Genomic DNA, 10,050 nt, shown 5'->3' with positions numbered 1-10,050 from the left:
ACCATGTTGTTGATGTCGGGCACAAACCTTGTATCTCCGTATTACAGCTTTTCCATATTCTTCCCATGTAAATTAATATGCCCTACTTATGTCATACTATACTCTAGTTTGTATACACTCTATTAACTAGAGTGTATGCAAACTAAAGATGCAGAATTGGAAATGGCAAGTGTGGTTGCCGTGACGCATGTGGGAGGAGTAGCGCAGCAAAAGTACTACAGCTATATCTGGTTGCAGTAATTACTAGAAAGGCTCATTTTTGGGAAGTTGCAAAAGTGTGGTTGCCTATTTCTAGGCCATACGTGATGTCACGTGAAGCTTGACCAATTCTCAAATCCATTATATCATCCAATGTTCAGAAAAGTCTTTGAATGGCAAACCCTGCTACAGTTTCCATTTAAAGGTTTTAAATCCAGACTAAAGACATATTATGTTCTCCCTGGCCTTTTAAAAAACAAATGCCCCATGCACTGTCTCCATGGAGTAAAGGCCTGGCTGGATTCTTACTTTGTGCTTTTTAAAACCTCCATACTCTGCTTAATTCTTTGTTAATTGCTCGGCCTAAAATGTGATGTGTTGTTGTATACATTTCTTTGTAAATGTAGTTTTTGCTCTTATTTATGTATGCTGCTTGTGCAGCACTTTGGTCAACCCTAGGTTGTTCTAAAATGTGCTCTAGAAATAAAATTGACTTGACTTATGTCCACGTGGAATATTGGTTTTGCATGTTGTTGGCGGTGGTGGTGGTGGTGGTTTGTGTGTGTGTGCGTGCGTGCGCGCGCGCCTCTGGGCATTGTTTCTGGCCCCCTGTGAACAGCTTAAAGCTTTTTAGTTACAGTGCAATCATTTCTCCGAGGGGAACGCCGGGCCTGCGTGACCGTGACCCCTTCAAGCATCTTACTGCAAGGTCAGTACCATTGATGTGGGTTAATTACACCAGCATCACTGGAGAGACGCTGTCAAGTAGGAGTCTCTGCACTACGCATGTCCTCGTCCATCAGCCAAATGAACTCAAGGGCATCTGCTCCTATACTCGCTGGTGGAAAGTAACATACAGTACATTAACCTGTATTTCGGCAATTTGAAAATAGCAGATCTACAAGCTAATTTTCTGACCTTGTTGAATCTTACCTACTCCAAATTACAAATAACAATAATAATAATAATAATAATAACCTAAAACGAGTAAATCAAAACAAAGGCTTTTCAAAAGGTCAAAACGAAATCAATATGGAAAAACAGGGGGACACTCTTGGCCTTTTGTTCGAAAAACTGACAGCAACAAGAACAACACGCTGTTGAAAGGAATGGGGCCGTCGCACGCTACTCCATTTGACAAAGAAGCAAACCAATATGCACTATTGGCTTTTTAGATATTCACGTGGGCTATTTCTTTATCTATCTTTATTCATAGGGGATAGTGGAGGTGGACAGGAGAGGTCGACCGCTATAGGCCAGCAGGCGCTATAGCTTTTGTGAGGAAAACCAAGTGATCGTTAACTCATTCGATATTTTATCCATCTGGACTGGCGGACACTTATTGAGAGTGGCTTACAAAGGAGCATGCAGTGCCTTGCTCAAGGGTATCTCAACTGGACACAGGAGTGTTATGACGATATAGAATAAATAAAAGAATGTGCCCTTTATTGGGGCGGGAGGACTAGATCCAGGATTATCATTGTAATTTCAAGGCTACCCAGCCTTAAAAACCAGAAAAGCATCTGTGTCTTTTCTTTGTGTTGGCTATCAAAAGAATAGCAGTTTGTGTCTGTATCTGCTATTTTTGAACATTCTGAAAAATCTTGAAAGTGAGCCAACTACTGGTGTATAAGGCAGGTGTCTTCAACAGGGGGTCCGGGACCCCTAGGGGGTCCTTAGAGTTACTACAGGGGGGCCTCCAAATACTTGTGTGATGGGATAATTCTTTTAAATTAACAACTTGAACGCTCACATCCCTATTCCGAGGAGAACTTTAGCCAAAAATAGCAGATCTACAAGCTCTCAACGCCTCGCAGCCCGAGGCGATGAGAGCTTGTAGATCGGTATTTTCGGCAAATAGGTTTGGTGTAGAGGTAAAAAAGAGCAGACCAAGTACATAGTGAAAGGTCAAGTATACAAAATATCAATGATTCATGTGGTTAAATGTCTGAAAATACACATTAACATGAATCCAACATAGACTGATGACAGTGCTGTCAAACAAGTCTATTGAATCTATCTATGAAATCGATGAAAATCGGCATCACACATTTATACAACATGTAGAGGAGGTCCCTGCTTCATCTCTCTCTCAGCTAAGGGGTCCTTGGCCTGAAAACTTATTGAACACCCCTGGTATAAGGCATTATGTTAAAAGGCCTCACCTGCTGCCTGCCCCCGCTGACCGTTTGAAACCTCTGTCAGATTATGGGAGGGATTCCACGTGACCCCTTGACCTCTGACCTTTATTGATTGAGGTCTGGAGCCAAATCACCCCATCCCCCACTAACCTCTCCACCGTCACTGAAGAGCTGGGAGCGCTGGGGTGCCATAATGTTTCAATTACTGACCCGTCTCATTGTCCCACTCTGACAGCACTATAGCATCTATATTTGTAACCCTGTTGTGCTCGGGACAAATATCTTTTGCGGGGGATTGGCATGGAGGGGGAGGAGGACTATATGTCGATAAATTATACGATGAGGTTGTGTGGGTTTATGTTCAAGAGCGCGTGGCTCGTGCCGTACTGTGTGGCAAAGCCAAGCTTTCCATTGTCTGTGAACGTATAATTAGGATGCAACTCATGTAACGTAATGTAATGTTATGTCATGTAATGTGTGTAATGTAATGTAATGTAGTGTAATGTAATGTAGGGCATTCACGAATACTGATTTTTAGTATTCAAATTATTCAACCTCAAAGTATTCGAATAGTCGAATATTCGACAGGACTGGCCAAACTGTCAAATATTAAGTAAGCAAGAGGCGAACATTGTGAAAATAGCCGATCTACATGCCCACAACGCCTCGCAATGCGAGGCGTTGTGAGCATGTAGATCTGCTATTTTCACAATATTTATCTGCGGAACCGAGTCACATTAAATGTAATACCTACAATTCCAAGTGCTTGTCGGGGTGGGGGTCCCCAGTTCAAATATGTTTATTTTGGGGGTCACGGCCTAAAAAGGTTTGAGAACCCCTGGTATAGAGCATTAACAAATTAATTGACAACTCATTCTTATGACTTCCTATCTAGCCAAGCTTTATAAAGTATATATTTTTTAAAGAGAAAACAATTAAAAGATAAAAATAAGCGAATATTTGACTTCGGTGAACAACATCGAATAGTGACTTGGATATTCGAATATTCGAATATTTGGTGAATGCCCTAATGTAATGTAATGTAATGTAATGTAATGTAATGTTATGTTATGTTATGTTATGTTATGTTATGTTATGTTATGTGCGAAGAGAAAAGCCTGGGCGCGATATGAGGCAGTGGACCTCCGTGTGAATTTCCCCGAAAGTCGTTTTTCTTTTCTTTTTTTTCACATTTTGGTGTTCCTGCAAACGTGTACCCCGCTGGAAAAAGATCCGTTGTTGTACTTCTCCCGCTCCTTCGATTGCGCTCGCAAAAAACAAAATCCAAACAAAAACATGGATTCTGACAAAGGCCACACCTAGGCCTACTAGTAAGACGCCTCAGGGCAACATGGGGCGCTGATAGTCAACTATGTTATGTCAAAACATGCCCAAATATGGGCATTACCAAATATGGGCATTCCCAGATATGTCCTTAACAGGGATCTCTATATATGGGCATAAAACGTGTATGTTTTCCGGGGACTCTACCGGTTACCGTTTGTGACTCCTGGCTGACCTGGGTCTACTACAGTATGATAGCTAATAGGCCACACCGTGGTTTGAGCCCAGCTGGTACTGTAACCTCTCTCTGTGTCTTTTCCTGGCTCGCCCCTTCTCTACCTGTCTGTATGTCTGTCTGTCTGTCTGTCTGTCTGAGCCCTTGCCTCTTAGTCTTGTCCGTCTTGGTCTTGTTCCTTTCAAAGTGCACTCACTCTATTACAGTTCAGCTGATCAACGTTGTAAAATAGTCATCAGCGCTTAATTGTCATATAGGGCTTATTGTTATTGCCTGTGTGCGTGCACACGTCCGTGAGTGTGTGCATGTGTGTGCGTGTGTGTGCGTGTGTGTGTGTGTGTGTGTGTGTGTGTGTGTGTGTGTGTGTGTGTGTGTGTGTGTGTGTGTGTGTGTGTGTGTGTGTGCATGCATGCGTGGTGTGCATTGGCATGTGTGTCTATGCAGACTGGAGGGGCCAGCCAGAGTGGCAGGCTGCAGAGAGGGAGGGGCTTAGAGGGGAGCCAGGTTCATTAGCATAACGACAGCCCCCTGCTTCCTGTAACGCAGGGGTCTTCAACAGGGGGTCCAGGACCCCTAGGGTGTCCTCAGAGTTACTACAGGGGGTCCTCCAAATCTTTGTGTGATAGAAACTTGTTTTCTCCCCTTTTTTATTTTAACCATTTGAACCCTAGCGTCCATATTCTGAGAACTTTGGCCAAAAATAGCAAATCTACCAGCTTGTAGATTGGCTATTTTCGGCAAATTGCTTTGGAGGGAAAAAGAGCAGACTAAGTACAGTGAAAGGTCAAGTTTATTAAGCATTGACGGTTTAAGTGGTTAAATATCTGAAGAAAAAAATTAAATGAATCCAAAATACACTGATGTTTGTGCTGTCAAACAATGAAACTATAGAATCTATGAAAAGGTTGTGGGGGTCCCTGCTTCATCTCTCTCTAAACTAAGGGGTCCTTGGCCTGAAAACATTGAAGACCCCTGCTGTAATACCATGGAGAGCCTCCACTCTGACCTCCTCTGACCTTTAACGGAACTGTGGCGGGTCAATGTATCTCACTATGTAAACAAAATCTTTCTGATGGTTTTACTCTCCTCGTTACAGAAGCATTCACAACAGCTTGCCATTATCTAGATGAGTGAATATAGATTTACAAGCATTGTGCACAGCGTGTGTGCGTGCGTGCGTGCGTACGTGCGTGCGTGCGTGCGTGCGTGCGTGTGCGTGTGCGTGTGCGTGTGTGTGCATGCGCTTGCGCGTGTGCGTGTGTGTGTGTGTGTGTGTGTGTGCGTGCATGTGTACTGTATACAGTGGGCATGTGTGGAGGATTTCCATGGCCCCGTGTGCACTGTCATGGAATCAGCTTCTTCCTTGTCCAGTATAATAGAACCATACATCCCTGGACAACCCACTACGGGCCCAGGATGCTGGTCAGCTCACAGTCATGAAATATAATAAAATATTGTTCCCCCTGTATCTGGAATGCTCTCTGAACAGCTGACAGGAATGCCGACTCTTTGGACATTTTTAAATCTAGGCTAAAAACTCATCTTTTTTTCCTTGCATTACTGGTTTTATTACATTCCTGCATGATCAAAATCTTTTGCAGATCTGTACATTTTTCAGATGTGCATTGCCACATGGTAATTGTTTTACTGTGTTTTTTTCCACCTTGCACTACAAATAACAAATAAACTGAAGCTGAACTGAACTGAATGACCAAAATGAAAGCAATGCCACAGAGCTGTCAGGAGGATTAAGATCACAATAACTCTGAGCATTCATTAGAGAAGTTTGCACTTTGGACAGCGCTTCAGGTCAACAAAGTGATTAGAGCTAATCCCTGAGTCCCTGAATCCCGGTTAATGAAGGGATCAGATGGCTGTCACAGCCAGTGGTGGACACAAAGTATACTCAACAACCCCAGGACTCCAGTGAAAGTATAGATAGATACTCCTGATCAAATATTACTCAACTACAGGTGAAAGTTGCTCTGTCAAATTTGTACTTGACTTAACCCATTAAGACCTGAGGCAGATTCTACAAAATGTCTTCTAAATCAGTGTTTCTCAACCTTTTGGCACACTTTTCATGCCCCAAGAATCCATGGGCACACCAACATAATACAGGGGTGTAAATATCGTCACTGTCGGGAAGAAACCTTGTATCTCCAAGTTTCAAATTTGTGTGTTTCTTCGCAAAGTAAAGCCCTGCTTCATCATACAAGGCTGTCGCACAACAGTAGTGAAAACAGCCGATCTACAAGCACACAACTTGTAGATCGGCTGTTTTCACTAGTTTAAATCATTTTTAAAATGATAAATACAATACACTTGACCCTTCTCAGGGGCACACCAAAGGTCCCCAGGCACAGTGGTTGAGAACCACTGTTTTAAATCAGTAGTTCTCCCACTTTCAATTTTCAAAAATGTTCAAAGATAACAGATGTACAAAGTCGCAGCGCGTGAGCTTGTACAACACACACTTTAGTTTAAACAAGGGCATACAGCTAAAATGAAGGCATTTGCAGTGGGCTTCGATCCTCTGGATTTACAGAAGACATTTCCATGTAATTCAACATGTGTCAAGACTCCTTTCAGTGTTTTACAGGCATCAATGCAACTCATTAACCCCCACCCACATTGTTGTGTGTCCTTTGATGATGCCTGTTACAGTGACAATGACAAGTCCCCTCCCTCTGTAATCTGTTTCTCTCTCTCTCTCTCTCTCTCTCTCTCTCTCTCTCTCTCTCTCTCTCTCTCTCTCTCTCTTCCTCTCCTTTTAACGGTGTGGAGCGTGGCTGGCTGCAACAGCGGCAGTGTTTAGGGGACTGTGAATGGCTTTATCTGGGCTCTTATCTTGGGCTCTGCTGCCCAGCTGGCCTACACCTGCCACACACACACACACACACACACACACACACACACACACACACACACACACACACACACACACACACACACACACACACACACACACACACACACACACACACACACGTGCACAAAGGGAGTGAGGGGTGAGGCGATGAGAAGACAAGAGATTGATGACCTGGGAGTGTGACGGTGAAAGTGTGTGAGTGGGATGAAAGAAAGTGTGTTTGTGTGTGTGTGTGCGTGTGTGTGTGTGCGTGCGTGCGTGCGTGCGTGCGTGCGTGTGTGCGTGTGTGTGTGTGCACTTGTAGTTGTTAGGGCCAGATGTCACCACCAGAATACAGTAGTAGAATTTGAGAGATAGACATTTGTGACAAGATGGTTGTTTTGTGGTTGAAAAGAGTTGTTTGGAGTTACAATTAGGAAAGGATTCAGGTTGGGGTTAAGTTAAGATTAGATATTTAGAGGTTGGTCTTATACACACCAGAAATAGCCAAGCTTGTAAATCTGTTATTTTCGGTATAAGGGTTAGGGTTGACAATGGCAAAAAAAAATCAATTAATGTAATAGGGTTAGTGTTCATGAAATCACTTCCTAAAACACTGATGTCCTCAGTATAGTAATATATCGTCGTTGTCGGGTGGAAACCTTGTATGTCCAAGACATACGTTCGTTTTGTATTTATCATTTTAAAAATGAACTAAACTACACGGTGCGATGCGAGGCGGTGCGAGGCGTTGTGTGCTTGTAGATCTGCTGTTTTCACTACTTTTGTGCGACAGCCTTGTGTGATGAAGCAGGGCTTTACTTGGTGAAAAAAACATACAAACTTGAAACTTGGAGATACAAAGTTTCCGCCCGACAGTGACGATATACTGTGCGGGAAGTGTGCGTGCGGGAAGTGTGCGTGCGTGAGTGTGCGCGTGCGTACACGTGTGCGTGTGTGGCGTGTGTGGAATGAGAGGGACAGAGAGGGAGATCAAGCTGAGGGGTGGTAGTGATTCTAGTGAATAGACTCGGAGGAAAGCCTGGGGACGGGTCTTCTGGAATGTCTTTCACATGCAATGAGGTGTCTTTGTCTCCGGGGACCCCTGGGTGACCTGTGGGTGTCACCTACCAGTGACCCCCACTGACCTCATGCTTTAACGCCGCTAAGCACGGCTTTCTCCCTCACTTCCGTTTATAAGTGACCTCGAGCTGGATAACAATAGCAACATGATGGATAGGGTGAGTTTATGATTGTGGCGCTACAGTAGCCCTACAAACTGAACAAAAAAAAAGAAGCTGTTTCACCGCAAGAATAACAGATAAAATAAGTGACTGACGGCACAAATAAAGGTTTGAAGGACACCCTAAAGCAGTGGTTTTCAACCCTTTTCATATCAAGGTCCATTATTTATTCAACATTTGAGCCACGGACCACCATTTGATGAGATTTGGCATCTCAGATCCATGCAAGACATCTCAGATGTCCATGCTGTATTGATGTTGGTACCATAGGTGAGATAGCAGGCCAACGTTGATCAGAATAACGATTCTTCTACGTTCTACTAATGATTGTGTGGACTTCTTGTATAAGTAATGCAGGTGTTTAACAATAATTTAACTCTTGAGAGCGTAAAATGAAACTCAAAGAGTTAAAGATCTACAAGGATCCACTTGGATACCAACTCTCCATTTAGCTGGGGACCACCTGGAATCCCTTCAAGGACTACTGGTTAAAAAACACTGCCCTAAAGGCCCACACACATAAACGCAAAGCAAAGCAACATGCCTTGACTGAGCTTGTAGATCTGCTACTTTTGATACTTTTCTGTCACGCTGTAGTGTGATTAAGTAAGGCATTGATTTGCGAAAAAACACAAAAAGATAGAATATTAATTAATATATAATATGTTTCTGCCCGACAACAACGATATGGATTAGTCAGTTGTGACCATGCAACTGGTGAACCTGGACAGGGGTTGACACTATAGGTCTCAGAGGCACTTGCCCGTCTGGCAAGCACAGGCCATGTTCTACTTCTACTAAAGTCATGCCCACTTGCATGTAAGGCATAATGGTCCATTATAAAATGAGGATAGGAGGGGTCGCCTGCTGACCTAGCGGACCAAGCACATACCACATAGGCTCTGATGCCTAACAGTGTGTCATGGGTTCGAATCCCAATCCTGATGACCTTTGCTGCATGTCACTCCCCTTCTCTCTCCTCCTGTTTCCTGTCTACCTACTGTACTATGAATAAAGGCAGAAAAGCCCCCCAAAACATCTTAAAAAACAAACCTATATAGCTATGAATATGACTATGGGTTCACACTTATTTTATATTTTTTAAGTGTAGCCACAATGAAAACAGCACATTACAGGTCAACAGTGCTCTTATTTTACATTCCACAGACCAGAAGACTCTGGCTACGTTCAGGTGTTTAGACAGGTGTTCAGGTAGACAGACATCTCGTGTTGTGTTTATAGACAGATGGTAATTCCCCTCTCAAGCGAGCACTTCCCCGGTCAGGCAACCTGAAAGCAAACTCCACTTGCCAGAAAGTTTTATTCACCTGCCAGGGGCAGGTGGGCAACCCTTAGTGACCGTAACTCCTAAGTATAGCTACACACTGCCAAGGTTTCATTAACTGGATCTCTGTAGAGTGCATGGTCTCACACTTTTTTGCGTCAAGGCCCCCTTTGGCCGCGGACCCCTATTTAAAACGTTTTTGTGCCAGGGACTAAAAATGCATATAGTGTTAGCTTTGGCAATGTAAACCTCATGTTTTCTCATGCCAATGAAGCTCCTTTGAATTTTGAGTTGAAATTGTGACCCATGTATACAAATTAAATCAATGTTCAGAGACCGATTACACCTGCTTTGTGAACAAACTAAACATTTTCAACCTGCTGTCCCTATTTTGGGCCTGTTGTTATAGGTGAACATTTTCAAAACTAAAACAGGGAAAGTAGCAGATCTACAAGCTGTCAACCCGTCATGGTGCAACGTGTTGTGAGCTTGTAGATCAGCTATTTTAGTGCAGAAGTATAAAATAGGGCTTACATAGTTAACAACCTCTAGTTAAAGCTAGACTACCGGTATGTAACTTTCTACTACTCTGGATTTTAACCTGGTTCAAAAGTGCTGAAATGTTTTACCATTGAGCTAAATTGAGCCTGCCTGCTTGCTCAGAGGATACATTGAATGTTGACCATCAGGTCAGAATTCCGGTCAGATTCATGTGTCTAGGTGAGACAATCTAAATGTCTCAACAGAAGAGCAGGGAGACAAAATACAACCATCCCAATTGTAAAACATATCGTCGTTGTCGGGTGGAAACC

This window comes from Nannobrachium achirus (genome assembly GCF_963921795.1).
Source record: "Nannobrachium achirus genome assembly, chromosome: 16".
NCBI lineage: Eukaryota > Metazoa > Chordata > Actinopteri > Myctophiformes > Myctophidae > Nannobrachium > Nannobrachium achirus.
The sequence above is the reverse complement of the archived record's forward strand: the minus strand, read 5'-3'. Positions refer to the sequence as shown.